The following is a 13,816-nucleotide window of genomic DNA, read 5'->3' as shown; positions in this document are numbered from 1 at the left end:
TTTGGTCGGAATAACAGCAAAATGGACTATTATTTAAACAGTAAAAAATCGCAGCATGCTGCTGTGCAGAGGGACCTGGGTGTCCTTGTGCAGGAATCTCAAGGAGTTGGTTTGCAGGTGCAGCAGGTAATTAAGAAGGCAAATGGAATTTTGTCCTTCATTACTAGAGGGATGGAGTTTAAAAACAGTGAGATTATGTTGCAGCTGTATAAGGTGCTGGTGAGGCCACACCTGGAGTAGTGTGTACAGTTTTGGTCTCCTTACTTGAGAAAGGATATACTGGCACTGGAGGGGGTGCAGAGGAGATTCACTAGGTTGATTCCGAAGTTGAGAGGGTGGCTTATGAGGAGATACTGAGTAGACTGGGGCTATACTCATTGGAATTCAGAAGAATGAGGGGAGATCTTATAGAAACATATAAGATTATGAGGGAATAGATAAGATAGAAGCAGGGAAGTTGTTTCCACTGGCGGGTGAAACTAGAACTAGGGGGCATGGCCTCAAAATAAGGGGGAGCAGATTTAGGACTGAGTTGAGGAGGAACTTCTTCACACAAAGTGTTGTGAATCTGTGGAATTCCCTGCCCAGTGAAGCAGTTGAGGCTCCCTCATTGAATGTTAAGGCAAGGATAGATAGATTTTTGAACAGTAAAGGAATTAAGGGTTATGGTGAGTGGGTGGGTAAGTGGAGCTGAGTCCATGAGAAAACCGTATTGGATAGTGGATCAGGCTTGAGGGGTCAGATGGACTACTCCTGCCCCTAGTTCTTGTGTTCTTATATTCTTAGGCTTTCAGGCCCTTGGGATTTATCTGCCTTCAATCCCATCAATTTTCCCAGCCCCTTTTCTCTACTAATATTGATCTCCTTCGGTTCTTGCCTCTCTCCAAATCTTGCATTCTCCAACATTTCTGGTATCTGATTTGTGTTCTCTTTTGTGAAGACAGAACCAAAGTATGTATTCAGTTGCTTGGCCATTTCTTTGTCTCTATTATACATTCCCCTGCCTCTGTCTGTAGGGGACCTACACTTGTCTTCAACCTTTCTCTTCACGTAGAACATAGAACACTACAGCACAAACAGGCCCTTCGGCCCACAAGTTGCGCCGATCACATCCATACCTACGTAGCTATAGAGACTCTTTGTGTCAGTCTTTATGTTCCCTGCAAGCTTATTCTTGTGCTTCCTAATCAATCCCTTGGTCTTTCTTTGCAGAATTCTAAACTGCTCCCAATTCTCATGCCTATTATTTTTCTTGGCCAATCAGTATGCTTCTTCCTTGGATCCTCTCTCTATTTTCCTTTGTAAGCCGTGATTGGCCCTCTTACCCATTATTCTCGCCTTTCCAATTAGGAGAAGACAATATCCTGCCAAACTCTCACTGAGTCAAATCAATCAAATCATTCCTTTAAACCGTAGTAAATCTTAGCTCATTTACTCCAAACTTTCCACATAGGTCAACATTCTGATTCTCAGAATAAATCTAGTGAACCTTCATTCCAGCCCTTCTTAAGCAACTATATTCTTCTTAGGTACAGAGACCATGATATTACAGGTGTGGTCCCAAAATTGGTTAGCACTGCTGCCTCACAGCGCCAGGGACCCGGGTTCAATTCCCGGCTTGGGTCACTATCTGTATGGAGTTTGCACATTCTTCCTGTGTCTGGGTGAGTTTCCTCTGGGTGCTCTGATTTCTTCCCACAGCCCAAAGATGTGCAGGTTAGGTGATTGGCCATGCTAAAACTGCACCCTAGTGTCCTGGAATGTGTAGGTTACGGACAAGACCAGAAACACCAAGGTATATTGTGAGGTTAGACCAGAGCCCAGCATTTTCCAATTTTGTCAGTGTGAGCATGTGATTCTGTGGGTGGGATTTTCCAAAACTATTGGTCAATCAACCTAATTAAACACTTACTCTGAAATCTGGGAAAGTCTAAAATTAACAAAACTGCATTAACTCCAATTAGAACAAACATCCCAATATTTTGGGGCAATTATTCCTCTGCATGCTTCAGTATGTGGGATGATGGTTGGAGACAAATCAACATCATTGAAACAGAATTGAATCTTAACATCCCCTTCATAAGAAACATGACACAAATACATTTCTTAAAATACATTTCTTTGACCACAATACGTTCACCTTAGTGATGGAAAGGGATAGGCATGAACCTCGGGCCAGTGGTTTTAGCTGGGGGAAGGGTAATTATGAGGCTATTAGGAGAGAATTAGGAAACATAGGTTGGACTAGGAGATTACAGGGACTGGGAACGTCCGAAATGTGGAGTTTTTTCAAGGAGCAGCTACTGCGAGTCTGTGATAGGTATGTCCCTGTCAGGCAAGGTGGAATTGGTAAGGCTAGGGAACCGTGGTGCACCAAAAAAGTTGATTCGTTGGTTAAAAAGAAAAAGGAGGCTTATGTTCGGATGAGACGTGAGCACTCGGATAGTGCACTAGAGAGCTTTAGATTGGCTAGGAGGGAGTTGAAGAGCGAGCTAAGAAGGGCTAAAAGAGGACATGAGAAGACTTTGGCTGATAGGGTTAAGGAGAATCCTAAGGCGTTCTATAGGTATGTCAAGAACAGAAGGTTGGTTAGGGCAAGGTTAGGGCCAGTTATAGACGGCAGAGGGAAGTTATGTGTGGAAGCGGAGGAGATTGGTGAAGCATTGAACCAATATTTCTCTTCGGTGTTCACGCAGGGGGACATGGATATAGCTGAGGAGGACACTGGGTTGCAGGGGAGTAGAATTGACAGTGTTACAGTTGATAAGGAGGATGTGCTGGATATTCTGGAGGGTCTGAAAATAGATAAGTCCCCTGGTCCGGATGGGATTTACCCCAGGATTCTCTGGGAGGCAAGAGAAGTGATTGCAGAGCCTCTGGCTCTGATCTTCAGGTCGTCGTTGGCCTCTGGTATAGTACCAGATGATTGGAGGTTAGCGAATGTTGTCCCATTGTTTAAGAAGGGGAACAGAGACTTCCCCGGGAATTATAGACCGGTGAGTCTTACTTCTGTTGTGGGAAAGGTTTTGGAAAAAATTATTAGGGATAGGATTTATAGTTATTTGGAGAGTAATGAGTTGATTGGAGATAGTCAGCATGGTTTTGTGGAGGGTAGGTCGTGCCTTACTAACCTTATTGAGTTTTTTGAGAAAGTGACCAAAGAGGTGGATGGGGGTAAGGCAGTGGACGTGGTGTATATGGATTTTAGTAAGGCGTTTGATAAGGTTCACCATGGTAGGCTTCTGCACAAAATGCAGATGTATGGGATTGTGGGTGATCTAGGGAACTGGATTAGGAATTGGCTAGCAGATAGGAGACAGAGGGTAGTGGTTGACGGTAAATATTCATCATGGAGTTCGGTTACAAGTGGTGTGCCTCAGGGATCTGTGTTGGGGCCACTGCTGTTTGTGATTTTTATTAATGATCTGGATGAGGGTATAGTTGGGTGGATCAGTAAATTTGCTGATGACACCAAAGTCGGAGGTGTGGTAGATAGTAAGGAAGGGTGTCATAGTTTGCAGGAAGACTTAGACAGGTTGCAGAGCTGGGCCGAGAGGTGGCGGATGGAGTTTAATGCAGAGAAATGTGAGGTAATTCACTTTGGTAGGAATAACAGATGTGTGGAGTATAGGGCTAACGGGAAGACTTTGAATAGTGTGGAGGAGCAGAGGGATCTAGGTGTATGTGTACATAGATCCCTGAAAGTTGGGAATCAAGTAGATAAGGTTGTTAAGAAGGCATACAGTGTCTTGGCATTTATTGGTAGGGGGATTGAATTTAGGAGTCGTAGCGTTATGTTGCAACTGTACACAACTCTGGTGCGGCCGCACTTGGAGTATTGTGTGCAGTTCTGGTCCCCACATTACAGGAAGGATGTGGAGGCTTTGGAGAGGGTGCAGAGGAGGTTTACCAGGATGTTGCCTGGTATGGAGGGGAGGTCCTATGAGGAGAGGCTGAGGGATTTGGGGTTGTTTTCGCTGGAAAGAAGGCGGCTAAGAGGGGACCTTATTGAAACATATAAGATGATTAGAGGTTTAGATAGGGTGGATAGTGATAGCCTTTTTCCTCTGATGGAAAAATCTAGCACGAGGGGGCATGGCTTTAAAGTAAGGGGGGGTAGTTATAGGACAGATGTCAGGGGCAGGTTCTTTACCCAGAGGGTGGTGAGGGATTGGAATGCCCTGCCTGCTGCAGTTGTAAATGTGCCTAGTTTGGGGGCGTTTAAGAGATCCGTGGATAGGTTTATGGACGAAAAGGGATTGGTTTAGGTTAGTGGGTCACTGTTGTTTTTTTTTAACTGGTCGGCGCAACATCGTGGGCCGAAGGGCCTGTTCTGCGCTGTTATGTTCTATGTTCTATGTTCTAAAGGCACAGTATGGTCACAGTAGGTTAGAAGAATTAGCCATGGTAAATGTGAGAGGCTACGGGATAGGCCTGGGTAAGATATTCTGTCAGAGAGTCGGTGCTAACCTGATGGTGTGGATGGAGAAAGAACGGCTACAACAAAGATTGGCAGTAGTGGCTTTAAATGGCGGAGAGTGAAGCATGCTGGGATTTCTGGTCAATTTATAGATTAAAATCAGATGCAGGTGGTAAAGAGGCTGTGGTCTGGGAGCTGTGATCTGAAGCTTCCTGTATTGGTCAGATCAGAGAAGTTGTTTACTTTAACGCAGACACTGCGTCTCTGATTTTTAAGGCTGCTATGTATAGGACATGTCAAATGAACAAAGTGTAATGACATCCTCCAAAAGTAATTTCACTGAATGTTCGAGCCACGTGATTAGTTTCTGATCAATTCATTGGCTGGATGACAGAGAAGCTTCCAGAAGCGAGTAGAGAATTGTGGATAAAAAGACGTGAGTCCTTTGTTTGGCAGCGATAACTTGAAGAGACCAATCATCATAAGAAGAAGTGTACCCTGAAGGATGCTTCAGAGAACATAGAACATTACAGCGCAGAACAGGCCCTTCGGCCCATGATGTTGCGCCGACCAGTTAAAAAACAATGACCCTCTAACCTAAACCAAACCCTTACCATCCATAAACCTATCCACAGATCTCTTAAACGCCCCCAAACTAGGCGCTAGAAGGAGAAGATTGATTCTACACTGAGGATATTTCTTGGCCAAGGTTTTCCTAAACTTGGTAGTATCTATTTTCAGTTAAATAGTTAAAGTTGATGTTCAATTAGAGTTAAAGTTCAGTAAAGAGTTGCATTTGCTGATTTGATTTGATTTATTATTGTCACATGTATTAACATACAGTGAAAAGTATTGTTTCTTGCATGCTATACAGACAAAGCATACCATTCATAGAGAAGGAAAGGAGAGAGTGCAGAATGTCGTGTTACAGTCATAGTGAGGGTGTAGAGAAAGATCAACTTAATGTGAGGTAGGTCCATTCAAAAGTCTGACAGCAGCAGGGAAGAAGCTGTTCTTCTGTTGGTTGGTACGTGACCTCAGACTTTTGTATCTTTTTTCTGATGGAAGAAGGTGGAAGAGAGAATGTCCGGGGTGTGTGGAGTCCTTAATTATACCGGCTGCTTTGCCGAGGCAGCGGGAAGTGTAGACAGAGTCAGTGGATGGGAGGCTGGTTTGTGTGATGGATTGGGCTACATTCACAACCTTCTGTAGTTTCTTGCGGTTTTGGACAGAGCAGGTGCCCATACCAAGCTGTGATACAACCAGAAAGAATGCTTTCTGTGGGGCATTTGTAAAGGTTGGCAAGTGTCGTAGCCAAATTCCCTTAGTCTTCTGAGAAAGTAGAGGCGTTGTGGAGCTTTCTGAACTATAGTGTCAGCATGGGAGGACCAGGACAAGTTGTTAGTGATGTGGACACTTAAAAACCTGAAGCTCTCGGCCCTTTCTGCTTCATCCTTGTGTGCAGTTTTGGTCGCCGCACTTGCGCAAGGATATTTTGGCCTTGGAGGGAGTGCAGAGGAGGTTCACTAGGCTGATACTGGAGACGAGGGGGTTGGACTATGAAGAGAGACTAAATAGACTAGGTCTGTACTCGTTGGAGTTTAGAAGGTTGAGGGGGGATCTTATAGAGACGTATAAGATAATGAAGGGGATGGATAGGATAGAGGTAGAGAGATTCTTCCTGCTTAGAAAGGACAGCAGGACTAGAGGGCACAGCCTCAAGATAAGTTGGGGGGGGGCAGTTCAGATCAGAGTTGAGGAGGAACTTCTTCACTCAAAGGGTGGTGAATCTCTGGAATTCTCTGCCCGTTGAAGTGGTGGAGGCTGCCTCGCTAAATATATTTAAGTCACGGGTAGATAGGTTTTTGATAGACAAGGGAATTAAGGGATATGGGGAGAAAGCGGGAAAGTGGAACTGATCCACTTCAGATCAGTCATGATCTTATTGAATGGCGGGGCAGGCTCGAGGGGCTAGATGGCCTACTCCTGCTCCTATTTCTTATGTTCTTATGTTCTATGTTCTTATCTCCTTTGATGTAGACAGAGGTATGTTGTCCACTACGCTTTCTGAAGTCAATGACAATCTCCTTTGTTTTGTTGACGTTGAGGGAGAGATTATTGCTTTGAGTGTTTTGATGTTTGAGTTGGTACGAGAAATGTTGAATAAAGAAATAATTGAATTTCTCTCCTTTTCTGTCTCATTAAACTGAAATGCTCGGAAGGTGTTTAAATTAAGGCTGTATAACAATGGGCCAAATGGCCGCCTTCTCTGTGGGGATTCTATAAGTGTCCAATTGCAATCCCTAACTCTTACATTCCATTTACGATTTTATAAAAAGACCCCAAATCCCTCCGAACACCAACATTGTTTTTCACTGGTTAGAAATATTGTTTTCTGTTCTTCCTGCCACAATGGTTAACTTCAAATTTCTCCACATTACGTTCCATCGCTACCTCCTGAACCCCTTCACTTACTCTGTCTCTCTTTGTTTGTGACCACTGCTAAACTTTCCATCTCGCTTTGTATCGTCAACAAACTGGGATGCATTGCATTCTGGTCCTTCCGCTGAGTCAATAATATAAATTGTGAACAAATCCTGTATTTATAAAGCCTTTCTCATCACAATTGGGCACCCTAAAGTGTTTTCCAGCCAATGAAGTATTTTTTGAAGTGTAGTCACAGTTATAATGTGAAACACATCAGTAAAGCCCCACACTGACCGTCTGATCATCTGTTTTCTGTGATATTTATTGGAGTACAGATATAAATATTGAGCAGGCACCAAGCATTATTCTCCTGCTATTCTACAACATTGTGTCACAGGAATGTTTGCAGCTGCTCAACCAATGTAATGTTTCACCTGAAAGATGGCACCTCTGACAGTACAGCACTCCTCAGTACTGCACTAGATCATCAGTCTAGGTTTTAAATCTGGAGCAGTTCTTGAACCTGTGACCTTGTGATTCAAGGGCAAGTGATTAACCAACTGAGCCATGGGTAAGGCAGGGCAATGAACCCCAGCCCTGATCCAGCCCAGTTACAGTTTGCCAACCTGAAAATTGTCAGTTTAGCCTTACTCTCTGGTGCCTCTATTGATGCTAATATGTCACCCTCATTCCCAGGAACCCTTACCTTGAACAATAACTTCCTGTCTGGCACCTTATCAAATATCTGTTTTGAGAATCTGAATATTTTGTAGGTTTCCCCTTTATGTCATTCTTTGCTTTTCCACATTCCGTCTCTCTGGAGTTTCCTGAAGTTACCAACTCTGTTGGTGGTCAAAAGATGAATTTTGTCAGTGTTACAGCTCGAATTTCTGTTTTCCTTTTTATTGCCCTTGGTCAGTATCTCTGTACGTAAAGGATATGTGCCTTTTACCCTCAGGGAGATTGTCCCAATTAAATGATCCCGGCAGGAAGCTTTTTGTTAGTTTTAAAGTAAAGAAGATTATTTATGATCCACAAACTTACCCTGGCTGTTTCATTCACTTGTCTCAGCCAAACTATCACACGCACAAAGATTAGATACAGAGGAAGGTCAAACAATATGGTAGCAACTTATAATTGTCTCAGTTTTATGGCAGGTCTGTCGTTTCTTAGATGAGTTGATGCTTTAGTTGAATTGAAGCTCTTGTAAAGCAGAGGATTCTCAGTAAATACCAAGGCTCCTTGTGGTCAGATTTGTAGAAGGTTTGTTCTTGGCTGATGTTGAATAGATTGGGGTCAGAGGGGTAGTTTGGGGCAGGTGTTTCTCCCACTTTCAAGGGATTGATCTTTATAACCATTATAACCTTACCTTCCAGTGAGTTTGATCACTTTCGGTAGATCTTTGTCTAGAACACAGCTTCCTGCTGTAATTTAAAAAAAAACAAAGAAAATTACAGCACAGGTACAGGCCCTCCAATCCTGCACTGACCATGCTGCCCAATTTAACTAAAACCCCCTACCCTTCCGGGGACCATATCCCTCTATTCCCATCCTATTCACAGCCCTTAAAATTCACCACCGTACCCGCTTGCACTACCTCCCCTGGCAACAAGTTCCAGGCACCCACTACTCTCTGTGTAAAAAACTTGCCTCTTACATCTCTTTTAAAACTTGCCCCTTTCATCTTAAACCTGTGCCCCCTAATAATTGGCTCTTCCACCCTGGGAAAAAGCTTCTGACTATCCACTCTGTCCGTGCCCCTCGTAATCTTGTAGACTTCTATCAGGTCTCCCCTCAACCTCCGTCGCTCCAGTGAGAACAAACCAAGTTTCTTCAATCTCTCATAAGAACATAAGAAATAGGAGCAGGAGTAGGCCATCTAGCCCTTCGAGCCTGCCCCAATCTCTCCTCATAGCTAATGCCCTCCATACCAGGCAACACCCTGGTATATCTTTTCTGTAACCCTCTCCAAAGCCTCCACATCCTTCTGGTAGTGTGGCGACCAGAATTGAACACTATATTCCAAGTGCGACCTAACTAAGGTTCTACAAAGCTGCAAAAGCACGCTTTTGAACAACCCTACAGCAGACAGACCAGAGAGAAGAACAGCCTTAGTTGCCAGAGAGCTTGCAAGATACAACATTGACATTGCAGCCCTGAGCGAAACTCGTCTTGCCAACGTAGATCGGTTGAGTGAAACTGGAGATGGATACACTTTTCTCCGGAGCGGTCGCGGCAGCGATGAGCATCGTGATGCTGGAGTTGGATTCACCGTCAGGAGTCACCTTGTTCGGAAACTTGATAGTCTACCCAAGGGTGTGAACGACCGGCTTATGACATTACAGCTTCCGCTACAGAACAGAAGTCAAACCACCCTGATCAGCGCCTATTCCCCCACAATGAACAACCCAGACGAGATGAAAGACAAGTTCTATGAAGAACTAGATGCCCTACTATCAGCAGTGAGCAGTACCAACAAGCTGATCTTGCTTAGCGATTTCAATGCAAGAGTAGGGTGTGACTCTGCAATCTGGCAGGGAGTCATTGGGAGGCATGGAGTGGGCAAGTGTAACAGTAACGGCCTACTCTTAATGAAGACCTGTGCAGCACACGACCTCCTCATCACCAACACAACCTTCCATCTGCCTACCCGTAACAAGACCTCCGGGATGTACCCCCGCTCTGAGCACTGGCATCTTATCGACTATGTCATTGTCAGGAGAAAAGACAGGCAGGATGTCAGAGTGACCAAGGCCGTGTGTGGTGCTGACTGCTGGACAGATCACAGGCTCATTGTCTCCAAAATGAGGCTCCGCATCAGACCCAAGAGGCGACTACAAGGAAGCGAGGTTATGAAAAGAATCAATGCGGCCAAGCTAAAGAACCCCAGCATAGCTTCAGCACTGGCTGGAGACTTAGAAATCAAGCTTGCTGACCTACACCTCGCAGGCAGCGCTGAGGATGACTGGGAACACTTCAGGGATGCTTTCCATACATCTGTGCTGAAGACACTCGGGCCCTCTACCCACAAGCAGCATGACTGGTTTGGTGAGAATGAGGAGGAGATACAGGCTCTACTTGTTGAAAAGCACCATCTTCATCGGGCCTGTCAGAACGACCCATGATCAGCTGCCAAGAAAAATGCTTTTACCAATGCTCGCAGGACAGTCCAGAATAAACTGCGTAAAATGCAGGATGCCTGGCTGAGCGCCAAGGCAGATGAAATACAGGGTTACGCTGACAGAAACGACTTGAAACGGTTCTATGAAGCCCTCAACACTCTCTATGGACCTCAATCTCTCGGGAGTTCCCCCCTCGTGAGTACAGATGGTACAACTCTCATTACAGAGAAGGCTCGGATCCTGCAGAGATGGGCTGAACACTTTGAAACCGTCCTCAACCAACCGTCATCTATTAACGATGAGGCAATAGACAGGATTCCCCAGGTTGATATCAACAGCGCCATGGATGACCCACTGGTAGCCGAAGTCACGAAAGCTGTCAGCCAGCTATCCAGTGGCAAAGCCCCAGGGGCAGATGCCATACCCGCAGAGATCTATAAATCTGCTGGTCCTGTACTTATCGAGAAGCTCACTGAATTGTTCCAGTCCTTTTGGAAGCAAGGATCCATTCCTCAGGAACTTAAAGATGCTTCCATCGTACACCTCTACAAGAGGAAGGGCAATCGGCAAGTATGCAACAACCACCGAGGAATCTCGCTGCTCTCCATCACAGGAAAAACCCTCGCAAGAGTCCTGCTAAATCATCTGGTCACTCATCTGGAGCTGGGCCTGTTTCCAGGGTCACAGTGTGGTTTCCACAAAGGTCGTGGGACTATTAACATGATTTTTGCTGTGCGCCAACTTCAGGAACGTAAGAACATAAGAACATAAGAAATAGGAGCAGGAGTAGGCCATCTAGCCCCTCGAGCCTGCCCCGCCATTCAATAAGATCATGGCTGATCTGTCGCTGCTCGGTTCCACTTTCCCGCCCTCTCCCCATAACCCTTAATCCCCTCTCTTATCAAAAACCCATCAACCCGCGTCTTAAATATATTTAGCGAGGCAGCCTCCACCACTTCAACGGGCAGAGAATTCCAGGGATTCACCACCCTTTGAGTGAAGAAGTTCTTCCTCAACTCCGTTCTAAACCGCCCCCCCTTTATCTTGAGGCTGTGCCCCCTAGTCCTACTGTCTTTTGAGCGGGAAGAGTCTCTCCACCTCTATCCTATCCATCCCATTCATCATCTTATACGTCTCAATGAGATCTCCCCTCATTCTTCTAAACTCTAACGAGTACAAGCCCAGTTTATTCAGCCTCTCCTCATAGCTCAACCCCCTCAACTCCGGTATCAGCCTAGTAAACCTCCTCTGCACTCCCTCCAAGGCCAAAATATCCTTGCGTAAGTGCGGCGACCAAAACTGCACACAGTACTCCAGCTGCGGCCTCACCAGTGCCCTGTACAGCTGCAGCAAGATCTCCCTACTTTTATATTCAATCCCCCTCGCTATGAAGGCCAGCATCCCATTTGCCTTCCTGACCACCTGCTGCACCTGCAAGCTGGGTTTTTGCGACTCATGCACAAGGACCCCCAGGTCCCTCTGCACCGTCGTGTCAGGAGCAGAATCGCGAACTGTACACAACCTTTGTTGACCTCGCGAAAGCCTTCGATACTGTAAACCGGCAAGGCCTGTGGAGGATCATGTCAAAATTCAGCTGCCCCCCCAAATTCATTCAGATGATGCGCCAGTCCCATGATGGCCAGAGTACTGGATGGCAGAGAGTCCTCTGAGGCATTTCCAGTCACCAAGGGCTGTGTGCTCGCACCCACACTGTTCAGCATGATGTTTACTGCCATGCTGAATGATGCCTTCCAGGACAGTGTTGCTGGAATCAGCCTCAAGTACAGAGTGGATGGGAAGCTCTTCAACCTGAGGAGACTTCAAGCTGTTACCAAAGTGAAGGAGACTGTTCTGAGAGATTTTCTCTTTGCCGATGACTGCGCCCTGTATACTGGCTCAGAGCCAGAGATGCAAGTCAGTACGGACAAATTTTCCACGGCTTGTGACAACTTTGGACTCAGCATCAACATTAAAAAGACCGAAGTCATGCACCAGCCTGTTCCTCATGCACCGTACACAGAACCCATAATCACAATCAAAGGGCAGAAACTACAGGCAGTGGACCAGTTCACTTATCTTGGCAGCACCCTCTCCCAAGCAGTGACTATTGATACAGAAGTTAACTGCAGAATAGCAAAGGCAAGTTCTACTTTCGGTAGACTGCGCTCCACTGTATGGGAACATCGAGGAATCAGCCCAGCAACAAAACTGAAGGTCTACAACACCGCGGTACTCACTACCCTCCTGTATGCCTGTGAAACGTGGACTGTGTATCGAGGGCATGCAGGATAGCTCAATCATTTCCACATGACTTGTCTTCACAGAATATTACACATCCGATAGCAAGACAAAGTACCAGACGCTGAAGTTCTGTCTAGGGCAAATCTACCTTCAGTCCACACACTGCTGATGAGAGCACAGACCCGGTGGGCAGGTCATGTCATCCGTATGTCAGACCAGCGCGTACCCAAGCAGCTCCTTTTTGGGGAACTCTCTGCTGGAAGACGCTCGCATGGAGGGCAGAAGAAACATTTCAAAGACACACTCGAGGCCTCCCTGAAGTCGCTTGACATTGACACGACCACCTGGGAAACGCTGGCACAAAACCGCCCTACCTGGCACTGCCTCATCCACAAAGGCTGTGAAGCTCACGAAGCAAGGTGTATTGCTGAAGCACAACTTAAGCGCGAGCTGCGCAAGTCCAGAGCCACCAGCGCAACAACTACAGTGTCTACACAAGTCTGTCCAATATGTGCCAGGACATTCTGTGCCTGAATTGGCCCTGATCAGTCATCTTCGGACACACCACAACCAGCCTCAAAATGACTAATGGTGTCGAGGTCCTCATCGATGAAGGTGGACGAACAACAATGCCGTATGCCTTTTTGACTACCTTCTCCACCAGCATTGCCACTTTCAGTGACCTGTGTACCTGTACACCCAGATCCCTCTGCCTATCAATAGACTTAAGTGTTCTGCCATTTACTGTATATTTCCTATCTGTATTAGGCCTTCCAAAATGCATTGCCTCACATTTGTCATAAAACGCCATCAACAAAATGGCTTCCTCATCATGGGGTGACATTATTTATATTTGAAGTCCTTTTCCAAATAAGGTCTGTGATTAGATCAATTCTTCATCCTGTGTTGTGGATTTCACCATTGAGAGTTTTTGTACCTGATGTATTCAATTTGAAATTACACTTTTATATTTATCTCAAGAAAGAACATTGAGTCATCATCAGTCTGGAAGGTTTCGCTGCTTCCCTCTAAGGACGGATCTGGTGACCCTTCAGCAGCCACATTTCTGTAGTCTTTTGTCATCAATTTTAAAGAATATAAAAATTACTCTGAAGTTCAGAATATTCTGGCCATGATGGTCATCGTGGTAAGAAATCTCACAACACCAGGTTAAAGTCCAACAGATTTATTTGGCAGCAAAAGCCACAAGCTTTCAGAGCGCTGCTCCTTCATCAGGTAAGTGGGAGTTCTGTTCACAAACAGGGTATATAAAGACACAAACTCAATTTACAAAATAATGGTTGGAATGTGAGTCTTTACAGCTAATCAAGTCTTAAAGGTACAGACAATGTGAGTGGAAGGAGCGTTAAGCACAGGTTAAAGAGACGTGTATTGTGTCCAGACAGGACAGTTAGTGAGATTCTGCAAACCCAGGCAAGTCATGGGGGTTACAGATAGTGTGACATGAACCCAAGATCCTGGTTGAGGCCATTCTCATGTGTGTGGAACTTGGCTATCAGTCTCTGCTCAGCAACTCTGTGCTGTCGTGTGTCATGAAGGCCGTCTTGGAGAACGCTTACCCGAAGATCAGAGGCTGAATGCCCAT

The 13,816-nt window shown here is 45.6% G+C and overlaps 1 protein-coding gene across 1 annotated transcript in view; it reads left to right on the top strand.

Moving 5' to 3' along the window:
• Positions 1-13,816, top strand: part of LOC145356551 (glutamine-rich protein 2) — a 175,229-nt gene that overhangs the window by 42,714 nt on the left and 118,699 nt on the right. The gene's annotated exons all lie outside the window — the stretch shown is intronic.

This window comes from Carcharhinus amblyrhynchos, chromosome 21, assembly GCF_965287045.1.
Source record: "Carcharhinus amblyrhynchos chromosome 21, sCarAmb.v2.hapA, whole genome shotgun sequence".
Lineage (NCBI taxonomy): Eukaryota > Metazoa > Chordata > Chondrichthyes > Carcharhiniformes > Carcharhinidae > Carcharhinus > Carcharhinus amblyrhynchos.
This window is presented reverse-complemented; position numbering and strand designations above follow the sequence as displayed.